This window comes from Mauremys mutica, chromosome 3, assembly GCF_020497125.1.
Source record: "Mauremys mutica isolate MM-2020 ecotype Southern chromosome 3, ASM2049712v1, whole genome shotgun sequence".
In the NCBI taxonomy this organism is placed as follows: domain Eukaryota; kingdom Metazoa; phylum Chordata; order Testudines; family Geoemydidae; genus Mauremys; species Mauremys mutica.
In genome coordinates this window covers 194,923,174-194,935,218 of record NC_059074.1, presented here as the reverse complement: position 1 = coordinate 194,935,218, position 12,045 = coordinate 194,923,174, and the positions used below count along the sequence as shown (strand labels likewise).

General features: G+C 45.4%; 1 protein-coding gene across 2 annotated transcripts in view; it reads right to left on the bottom strand.

Annotated features, from left to right (window-relative positions):
- SERTAD2 (SERTA domain containing 2) overlaps window positions 1-12,045 on the bottom strand; it is a 103,500-nt gene that overhangs the window by 24,708 nt on the left and 66,747 nt on the right. Inside the window, exon 1 of one of the 2 annotated variants that reach the window (XM_045011129.1) lies at window positions 1,340-1,451. The exons of the other annotated variant lie outside the window; for it this stretch is intronic. The gene's annotated coding sequence lies outside the window, so the exon portion shown is untranslated. Of the gene's footprint in view, window positions 1-1,339; window positions 1,452-12,045 lie in introns of those variants that run through there. 2 annotated transcript variants of the gene reach the window in all.

Sequence of the window (12,045 nt, the reverse complement as noted above, 5' to 3'; positions counted from 1 at the left end):
GTCCAAACTATAATCAACCACTCCTAGATCCTCCATGACTGCATATGAACAATTCGGTACTTCCTATCAAAACTCTCCTTCATCACAAAATACAAGAACTGTAGCATATAATATGCACTACAAATGAATGCCTTTCCCTTGAAAGATTCATGTTTCCAGAAGGACCAGTGAGTGACACACAAGAAACGCTAAAATCTCAGGATACCCCCAACAGCCAGGAATCTCCTTTTACAAATCCCAAAATATTCATGCAAATAAAGCAGGTCACTTTGAAACCAATGGGCACTGCAAAAGAATAAAATAATTCTTGCCTTGAATAAAATGCTTTCAACATTCCCTAAATCTGTGTATTCCTTGATGTGCTGATATTACCTAAAAAGTGATTGAATCTTGTTCTCTAACACACACACACACACACGGCATGTTTTTCCTCTGCTGGCATTGCTTCTATCGAAGAGAAATGTAAATGCACTGCTGCTCGATGAAAAGACACAATAACCCCCTGCCCTGATGCCACACAGACACCAAGCATGGACTAATCCAGCTCTTCTCTAACCTATCTGGGACAGGCAGAGCCTCCACCAGGGTAAGTCGTTTCAGCTCCAACATATCTGAAGTCTTCTAGATTTTCAGAACCCTCCCCAAACCCTTTAGTTTGCCCTGCAAAGATACACACGTCCAGGGGGCCTCCCAAGTCCTGTCTGCCAGGGTCTGAAGGCCGTGGGGGAAGGGAGGGAGGGAGGAAAGGTGGGGGCAGATTGCAAGATGCAGCTTATATTGCACCTTGTCTCTCGCCGGTTTCCAGAGCTCTCCGGCCCCGTACTGAAAGTTATTACAGCACAGACTGTTTCTGCAAGTTGGAGGTAAACATGGCTCTGGGAACACTAACGCGCAGCGCTCACAGAGCGCGGCCCAACAACCCCCCTTGAGAAAGTACATATACACACACACACACACACACACACACACACTTGGAGACCGTCCTTTTAACAGGATCCTCTTTTCTGCTCATCCCCCTCAGAGCCCAGCCGCCTCTGGAGGGGGCAGATCCTCGCTCCCGAGGATTACAAATACTGCAAAAAAAAAAGCACTAGACCCGTGGCTCCCCCCCCGCCCCCAAGTCACTTCTTGCAGAGTTTTTGTCTTTAGTGCTAACCAAGGGAAATCGATTGTTTGTAGACACAGCACCGGTGTCATTGTGTTATTACGTATCGACCCCCCACCCCCCACACACAAACAAAACAAAACACACACTTTTCTCCCCAGCACCTGCAGTCCCAGCCGCCCCCGGCAGCTGGACAGCAGAGCCCCCCCTCCCCGCGCAGAGAGTTGAACTCACCACATGCAGTTCCACCTGAGAACTAAAGCATCAGGGTCTGCACGCTCCGGCCCTACAGCCGCTCCATATGTCGCTCGCTCGCTGGCGGGGACGGGGGGGGATGATGGAGGTGGCGGGGGGGGGGAGCGGAGGCAGCGTGAGGATTTAAGCCGCTGGTGTCTCCGCGCTGCCGCCGCCGCGCTCACGAAGCATTATACAATGGGGGCGGGCGGGGGGCGGGGAGCAGCCCGTGCGCCCAGCACTTGCCGTGCACAGAGAGTGACGCGGGGAGCGAGCGAGCTCCTCGCCCTCCGGCTCACGGCGCAGCTCCGCCCCTGGGCTGCTCTCCCCCGCCTGCTGCTGCTCCTCCCCCGGCTCCCGCAGCAGGGCTGGGAAAGCAGCGGCGCGTCCCCGGGCCGGCCAGGCCAAGGCGAGGCGGAGCTGCGCTCCCCGGGATCGCCTGCACGTGCCGGTGTCCCGGGAGAGCCCGGCGCTGCCCGCCGGGGGGGGGGAGGCTGGGAGCCAGCGGCAGCACCTCCCCGAGCCCCCCCCCCGCGGGGGGCACCTGCCGGGGTGCGCGCAGCGGCCCCGGGCGCAGGCGGGGACACAAGGCAGGGGCCGGGGCGCCCCGCGCAGCGCAGCCACAACTATGACAAGCACTCGCGCGATCCGGCAACTTGGGACTGGTCAACAAGTCGGGCTGGAGCGCGGCGAGTTCCTGCAGCAGCAGCGGGCAGGCTCCGGCGGGGGGGGGGGGGGAACAGCAGCTGGGGGCCTGCCCCCGCAGGGAGGCCGGGGGGGGGGGCTGGCTGGAGCGCTGCCCGGCCTCACGCATTGGCGTGTGCAAAAAGCGGAAGGGCCGATTGGGCACCGAAGTTGTGCTGGACTTTCTCCAGGTTCCCCAAGCAGCAGCCAGAAACTCCCACCCCCGGGGACAGCTAGGAGCTCCCGCTGTTAGGTGAAGGAGGAGAAATCCCAGCGAGTTGCGCAACTGAGGCCGGGGTGCAGCAGAAAAACACAAGCAGAGCAGGGGGCTGGGAAGGTCCCGAGCTCCCTTCTGCTGGTGGAAATGTTCTTTGCAACCTCAGAGCTCTTTAGAGAGGAGGCAGCAGTGTCCTGATGAACACCCCCCCACCCACCACCACCACCACCACCACCACCACCACGCCTTCCCCAGGTCAAAGCCTTCATCCAGCCTGGCTGTAGGCTGCAAAAGGAAGAACTGGCCTAGATCAGTTCTCAGCTTTTCCGGACTACTGTAGCCCTTTTAGGAGGCTGATTTGTATTATAGACCCCCCCTAGGTTTCACCTCGCTTAAAAACTACTTGCTTACAAAATCAGACATAAAAATACAAAAAAAAGTGTGTCAGCACGTTATTACTGAAAAATTGCTTTCTCATTGATACCATATAATTATAAAATACACCTATTGACAAACATTGTACTTACATTTCAACACATAGTATATAGAGCAGTATAAACAAGTCATTGTATGACATTTTAGTTTGTACTGACTTCGCAAGTGCTTTTTATGTAGCCTGTTGTAAAACTAGGCAAATATCTAAATGAGTTGATCTACCCCCCGGAAGACTTCTGCGCATCCCCAGGGGTATGCATACCCCTGTTGAGAACCACTGGCCTAGACCCCAGTCTTTTCTATTTCAGAGTTAAGAACATGTTTTGGTTTTTCAGAGTTTTGTATTGTAGCTTCTAAAACTATACAAACAGAAAAACAAGGTGCACACATCCCCCTCTATGAACATATAGTGCCTTGATCAGTGCACTGTACAAACAGTCACTAATGGAATCCTGTGCAGTTAATTATGTTTTACACCCATTTTACAGAAGGGGAAACAGAGAGAAATTAAATCATGAACAAGGCAATACAGCAAGTCAATGGCAGTACTTGGATTATTATTAAATTCTTAGTTCACAGACTTCCTTTGGGTGTCTCAGTGTCACCCCTCAACACCTCACCTTTCCAAAAAAGGGTTATGTGGTTTTAAAACAAACTAGTAGAGACTTAATTAAATTAGCAGAGAAAACTGTACACTTGTTCTCTCTCATCTTGGAAATATTTTTTTACCTGGGAAATTAATTTTGATAGTGATTTTTCTCCCCTCTATGGAATCCTAGATTCTAAATTTGGCTTTACAGATATATGCCCATGCACAAAATTAGGCCAAATGGGTGTGTTCAAATGCATAAAGACTTGAGGGGGGAAAGCTTTGAACCATGTGTTATCTGCAAAGAAAGACTGTTATAAGTTACCTAAATGATTATGTTTTAAAATGCATTTCTAGACAGTATTATAAAAGGCAATACAAACACCTTAACATTTTAGCTGCAACTTCAAAAGCATCTCAGATCATTTTGGTCCACTAAACCAGTATTTTGTGACAATAAAGCTTTAAGACCTAACATAAAGGAGGTCATTAGTCATTAATATCACGACAAGTTTAGGTATTATGTTCAAAATGTTCTGAAATGATTTGCAAATCAATCCAATTTATGGTCTTGTTGCAATTTTCAACCAGAGAACTGAAAGAAGAATCATACTTTTGAAAAAAGCTGAATTTAGCTGGAAGCTGCATGCACATAAAATCCACAAAGTCAAAACATTTTGAAATGAAAATTACAGTAAGAAACCACTGAAGATTTTACTAATTTTTAAATTATAATTTAAAAAGACAGGTAATTTATATTTTAAATTCCTAGTCTTTTAGGGTCGTTTTTAGATGGTACTTCACTTCACATGGTGATGGCATATATCATTAAAAAAATATTAGAACTGAAGCATTGGTGCGTCTCCATTTCCACCAGAGCTGTGTATTTTGGAGGCCTCCTCATATCTTACTGTTCTTTCCTATTCCTCCCTCCCTATCAGCCACTCATTTTGAGGAAATCAAATGAAATAATACCTATAATCTCCTGTGATACTGAGGTAGCACTGAACCAGATTTGCAAAGCAATTCATGAACCATTTATTGAATTTTGATAAGTGGCTCATGAATTGATCGGAAGCAGGAAAAAATTAATAGTAGTCTTTCTGATGGCTGGATACTATCCAGCAGATAGGATAACCTTCTGTCTGCTTGAAGGAAGCAAATCTTTTCTTGAAGGCAAAAAAAAAAAGTAACTTCATTTTATTGCTGAATTGAACTGTGATATAGCAAAGACTCAGGCAGGTTTCAGCATTCTCATAAGCCACTATATATTTTTAAGTATATTTAAAAATAATTTTCACGTGCTATATCTACTCAATTTTGCTCTCTGTTGCGTGAATGAACATCCTGAGTAACCCTTTGATTTCAGTGGATTTACACCAGAGAAACTATGAACAGATTTGGCCTACAATAATTGTTAGATTTAACATTTCAGACAGTATTATGAATAGATTTTCTCCAATATCTTTCATAAAAGAAGGCCAAGGCACACAGTGGATGCTACAACACCTACTAATACCAGTCCTACACTAGGTGATTAACTATAAATGGAGAGGCCAGATTCTGATGTGTTTTTTTAGGCTAGTGTCATTTTGGAGTAATTCCACTAAGCCCAATTCCATTACTTTCATCAGAGTTACTCCAGATTTACACTGGTGTAATTAAGAGTAGAATCTGGCCCTGAGTGTGTTGCCTATACGATACATTCAGACTACAGAATTCAAAAAGTTTACAGTTAACTTACAGCTTCTGCACGCCAGTGAGTTTGCTACAACAAATGTTGGCTAAAGAAGCAATTGGGTTTGGTTCTGATATCTAAGGGCCCAGTCTTGCAGTTATATATTGCATGGCATAGGGCCAGAGTCCATTTCATATCAGTTTTAAACTGGTATAATGCTACTGACTTCAGTGGAATTGCTCCCAGTGTACACCAGTCTGAAGAAAAATCAGATACCTTCTGCTTATTACGGTGAGCGACCCCACTGGACTTTTCTCGATGAGAGGTTTTTTGATCATGTTGTAACACAATTGTTCCCTCCAGTGGGAATTTTGTACACCCTGCGTTTGTGCACAAAAGTCCCTCAACTGAGTGTCGTCACACATGCTACGTAGCCTAGGAGCTTCAGCACAACTGAGGGCTTGTCTACACTACTGCGCAGGGTCAATATAAGATATGCAACGTTAGCTACATGAATAGCATAGCTGAAGTCGACGTACTTACATCTGCTTACTGCGGTGACTTCAACAGCTGACGCTCACCCGTCGACTCCACTTGCGCTCCTCGTTCTGGCAGAGTCGACGGAAGAGCGCTCAGCAGTCGATTTATCGCATCTATACTAGAGATGCGATAAATTGACCCCTGCAGGATCAACTGCTGCCCACCAATCCGGTGGGTAGTGTAGACAAGCCCTTGGGCTCCACTATCTCAGGTCAATATGTCACTGCCAGTGTGCACAAAGGTTACACTACATATATCAGATTAGCCTACCATTGGCTGTCCCACACTGTGAATGTGGCTTCTCTGTAACAAAACTCTACTGCCTCAAGATCAAAGTGACCAGATCCTGCTATTACGGCTCTAGGGTGAACTCAACTTTAGACCCCTTTCAGTCCCTCTGAAGTACGTCGTTTACGGGACTGCATTCGCTTCCTGCACCTCATGCAGAGTGGAGCCAGGCAGTGTAACCACTCTGGATGTCGGCCCCTCGGTTCTGAACCATGCTAACAACACAGGTTCAACTTGGTTTTGGCACCTGTAATACTTTCCTTTCAGGAGTGTGACAGTCTGTTTGCAGTGACATAGACAGACACAAAGTCTTCAGAACAAAGCCTTCTTTATTCCGCAAAGCATAGAGAGCAAAGGGGAAAAACAATAAGAGACCCACACATGGGTCTTAGTTGTACCTTAAACTTTCCTTGCCAGCTGTTGCAAGTTCCCCTCAGCCCAGTTAACTTTGTCTCTACCAGGAAGAAGCAGCTTATCCTACTGCAGCAGGCTCCCCATCTGTGTGTGTCAGATGGTCAGCTTTCCCCGACATTCCCTGGGTAGCCTACGACCACTCACTCAACCCCTCTTTCCCCAGCACCTTTGAGGTTTAGGATCCCATTTGATCTTAGGCTCAGCCTTGGAAAGAGCCAGCCACTCTAGTCCGGATGGGGCCGGCTGGGGTATTCCCCAACTGATAGTTTTCCTCAAGGAGCTTTATCTTTCTCATTGTTTCATTTCCTATGGATTGGTTTCCCCCTTTACAGCCTCCTTTGATTTAACTCCTGCCATTCAAGCAAGTTAATATCAAATAGATAATCTAAGGGGCGAATGAGATTTGTGACAAACACCACACAGAACTCCCTCATTCTCCACAATGCCTACAAGAGGTTCGCCTAAACCATGTCGGTCAGCATAGAAACAGCTGGGGACTGAGACAGGTGTTGCTGCACAGGGAAATAAGTCGATGGAGGCTTCTAGAACATGAAGGAATTCTGGAAGTTTGACCATAATCCTCCTGGGCATGCACAAATCCTCCCAGAGGGCAGTTAGCAATCACCCACAATGCACCACAGTTTAGAATGGTGTGAGCAATGTTTTCCCAGAAGGCATTGCTAAGTTGACTGAATGCAGACCTAGTCTGGATGCAGGGCATAACAACAAGTCTACTAAAACATGAACACGAATGCCACAGGAGGATAGCCTGCATTGTGTTTGCTACAACTGAGTCCAAGCATAGCCTCACACCTTCGCTTTGATTGGTAAAAACATCCACAGGACAGATCAGGCTCTTTTACGCTTTCAAATATTTGATATTGAAGTATTAGCATAACGTTACCATTACAAGGCTCACCTTTGAACTCCTTACTTAGGCAAAACTCACCGGAGTAAGGATTGCTGCAGCAGGCCTGTCACTGGTATCCTTACCCAGAATCCAGGTGTTACAGCATTTACAGATGCAGATTTTTGGTTCTTCTCAAAGTAATTAGACTATTATGAACTGATCAATAACATTTGAATACCAAGATGCGTGCTGATTAGGAAACAACAGCAATACTGAGGCTGCAATATTAGTTTGAACATCTACATCTTTTAATTTTTCAAAAAGAATCAGTAAAAACAGTTTGTTACATTTCTAGTGTGATCCTCTACCTATTTTAAAATGTATTGGACACTAGTGTTTTGTGAGATTTCACCAGGTAATTCTAGTTACAAATCTAGTCGTTAACAGCATTCTCACGGAATTATTTTGTATTGAACTGAATTCAAACAACAATATTTGGTGCTAATAAAGAATTTTTTCCCCCCTCAGTTCTCAATTTTTGGACAAGATTGAAAACACAAGGGAGATGTTTTTTCAGACACGTTTTTAAAGAAGTGGAAAAATAGCAATACAGGAAGGAGTCCTTAGATGGATCAATGTAAAACAAAGGAATACATTCTAAATAAAAGTACAGAAATGTTGGGAAAACACCAGAGGAAGCAATCAGTCTATGGGCCAAATTAACCATTGGCATAAGGAGATTTAACTCCACGGAATCCAGCAGAGTTGGGCCACTAATTCTAGTTCCGAGCGTGCCCCGATGTGTGAATGGTACTGCTGTTTACTTACAGAGTGTGTTAGCCCAACAATGTCTGTAAAAAGGTCACCACACTCAGTTTTACTGATGCATTATTCACTTCCGGTTCATAATCAAAATTGGACTAAATTTCAATAACTCAGTGTACAGCAAGCTCTGCAGATACTACAGATCTTTTTGCAAGAATGCTTGTAATGAAGTCGCAAAGAATCCTGTGGCACCTTATGGACAGTCTGTTAGTCCATAAGGTGCCACAGGATTCTTTGCTGCTTTTACAGCTCCAGACTAACACGGCTACCCCTCTGATACTTGTAATAAAGTCATTTCCACAATGATGTAATACAGAGACACATTTACTAGTGCAGATGCACCCAACACAGATCCTTAACATATTAAAACACAGTTTGGTTCTTTCTATGCAGGCAAGACCAAACATGTTATAACATATTTGGGTCATTACCATTAAACAGGGCTTGAATACCATAAATTTTTAAGCATGAATAGGACCAGATAGGTAATCACAAGCAGAATTTGGCTAGCATGGCTCGTAAAGGGAAATGCTCTGGCTCACATTTATCGATAGCAGTGACTTGCTCGTGCAATTCCAGTCATAGTAAGGATAAAGCCTAGATGCTGATGTGGATTGATAAACTCATTTAAACCCATACTGTCAGAGTTCCAACATGCTCTTGTTTATATTTGCTACGAACGTGCTTGTGCCGAAGAATAAATTTCAGTCTTGTTTATGTGTAAACATGCATATGCATGTACACATCAAAATGGATGACCATATTTCTACCTACTTTTGCTTAAAACGAAAAACAAAAACCACCAATGGTACATCAAGCTAAGCTTTCATCGTGTTTCTGAGGTTTGGCACTCCATTAAAAACTTTAGGAAACATCACAGGGAGTACAGATTCAAGAGGTGCCAACTGACATAGGCATTTTATTAATAACCCAAATTTGTAATGATATAACCCTGCTTCTACCATCACAAAAAAGTGCAAAAAGAAAAAGAAAAAACCATCATGCAAACATGCAGTTATCTGAGGGTCTGATCAAACAGTGAATGATCTACACCAGTGGTCCACAAGTGGTTCTTTTTGGGCTCAGGACCCACTTGTAAATGTTGATTTACTGGGTGGCAACAGGTCATAGTCTGGGGTGATGGGAAGGATCCGGGGGGGGGGGGGGGGAAGAGATGGTTGGGTGCTGCCCAGCACTCACCCTACAGGGGCGGCTCCTGCACTGTGTGGCTGGCTGGGCTCGGTTCTCCACTCTGGGTGTTGCAACCTCTAGGGTTGCACTGCACTGCTCAAGTTTGGCCCTGCCCCCTTGACTGGACCCCTCTTAGAAATTTGGAATTGTGACCTGGCCCATGGGGTTGCAGTGCCACTCACTCAAATTTAGCCTACTCAGACTCCCATCTTCATGGGGGCTGGGTGGAACCTGAGTGCCACGGGGAGGGGCCCCGGAGGCTGCAGTGCCTGGAGCAGGGAGGTGAGCTCAACCAGCCCTGTGGGGCAGGCACCGCAGGAGCTGCTGCCCAACCCTTTGAAACATTCTGGCGACCCAATTTTGGGTCCCGACCCACAGGTTGAAAGCCCTGCTCCACACAGCTTCCCCTTACAAAAACAAAAAAACCAGAAGTTGAATCTGCACCACCAAATTCAGAGGATAAAGTGTCTGACAGCAACTCGCACGAGATCAGATGTAGCAGAAATTCCCACTGCCGTTCTGTTCCATTACAAATAACTACACGGCAGACAGGGCCTAAACTCATTGAACCAAGGCATTAAATTACATTTGCAAGTGTTTCACCTTCCCTCCCTTTAAAAAAATACAATAAAATGTACAATCTTTGAAATCCACATAAGTGAATAAAGCCTCATGTCCGACTCTTTACTGACCACAGCTACAGTAATGACTCACTTGGCCTTGTTAGATTTATGTTAGTGACAAGATGAGTCAGCAAAATCCAGTACTGTATATGCAGGTAAATAGCTACCAGTCTGTGGAAGCAACATTTGCACTCCCAGCACCACCTGAAATCATCATTGTAATGGTCATTACCACATTACCCTCTAGACGAGTAAATAAAAAGGACTACATAGGTAATAAAATTCATATATTTACCTTTTAATAATTTCTAATTCTTTCCCACTTCAAGTACAGCGTGCACAAGAGCAGTTCTCCATCTGTAGGAGAACAACTGGACCATTACCATGATGGTTTCAGGTGGTGCTGGGAGTGCAAATGTCGCTTCCACAGACCAGTAGCTGAGACTGACGGCTCTACAAATCACTATTTCTAATTTAGAGGTAAAACGTAATATCCTTGTGGACAGACTCAAGAATCAGTGTCCATCGCAAGGGAGAGAAAGCAGTAGAGATTCCGAAACTGATGAACACAAAGGGTCATATACTCCCACTCTTTCCACCTGTGCTAGCAGAGGGAAGCCAAAGCCACCAGAATCTGGCAGGGCGTGTGGAAGTGGGGAGAGGCAGCTGTGCTCCATTTATCCCCACCCCTCTGCTGTCACAGCCTGTGAGTAGGGATTCAGAGGAAGGAAAGGGGATATTACTGAGGCAGGATGGCATGGAGCTGCGGAAGCAGCTGCTGTATGCGGCATGCTCCTCCCTGGGCCTGGTGGCGTTCTCTGAAAGCTGCACAGCTTTCAAGTAGCATTAACTCCCGCTTCTGCGCTTTCTAACCACATGGGAGTAGGGAAAGGAGAGGCAATGCAGGACACTAGGGCGGGGGGGAGCTGACGACAAGGCAGAGCCATTATGCCAGACAAAAGGAGTCGCTAAGTCACAACCCTGGTACCTGCCAGTCTGCAGCCTGGCTAGGCTCGGTGGGGCTTCCCAGCTGTGCCCTTGGGAAAGGAGAATGGGAAGGAAATTCCATGAGGCAACCCAGAGTCCCCCCCCCCCCCCCCGGCTTTTCCTCCTACTGTGGATATTTCAGCACAAAGAAAAGGCCAGGCCCCAGATCGCCTCTCTTTCATGAACAGATGAATTGTATTTGGTGGAATAACTTTATAAGCAAATTTCTATCTAAGCATATTTCTTAATGCAAACACAGGAATTGCCATAAGGCCCATAGTCCATCTAGTCCAACAGCCAATCCTTGACAGTGGCCAGCATCAAATGCTTCACTGCCAAGTGTTAAAATCCCTGTAAGGAACAATTATAGACTAACATGGCTGCAGAGGAAGTTTCTTCCAACACCCTGTCAGTTAGTGGTTGATCTCTGCACTGAAGCATGACTGTCTATATCTTTTTATTAGCCTATCTAATGTAACAGTGGATGATCTAAATCATTCATAGAAGTAGCTAATCACTTCTTGAGTACTGCGAAACCTGTGGCAATGAGTTCCACATGCAGATTTCCCCACCTGGCTCTGGACTTTAAAAAGGATTTTTGTTAGCCTTTAGTTTAAATATTTGTTGATGTTCTCTTCTGCTAACTCCCTTTACTCTAATGTTTAGCCAAGGTCACAGAGATAACAGTAGAAGCAAGGCACATCTTCAAGTACACCCTCCCCCACCCCCATCCCTGCTCAGAAACCTCTCACATGCCAGTAGCTCCCCCAGAAGGAAACTCTCTCTCACCCGATATGTTGAGATTCAAGAAGTGCAAGTACTGTACTCCTAACATAAGTAGTTATGGTGCCAATCAAAAAAGCTGTTTCCTAAAAATGGCAGACACTACTTGCTGGCCCCTTAATGTTCCAGAGAGCTTATTTCGAAATTTAAAAAGGAAACCTAGGGTTTGTTTTCTTTTAACACCACATTTGCTTTTAAATAATATTGTCTCCCCCAGGATGTTCAGGTGAACACCTCAAACTCCAACACATTTTGCTTGCCTTCTGTTAGCTGTCTCTTTTGGTGGGAGAAAAAAAAAATGCATTCATTGTCCTGAACTTTGGGAATGTGAGTTGCCTCCCACTTTACTGAGTGAATCTTCACCTTAAGTAAATTGAAACAGGGAGATCTTGTTGAAATAAGCCTTAAAAAGTTTTAATCACACAATTTCTTGCTAGCTCGCAGTCATTCAGTAGCTAGGTGGTTCTAAATAAAGAATTCTAGTCAACAACAGGAAATAACTCCCACAGAAAAAAAGGCAGAATACAAACTCTCACCAACTCTTGTACACAGCTCACAACGGCCTTTTGTTTCATGCACAGCACGTCTAAAATCTTTACTTT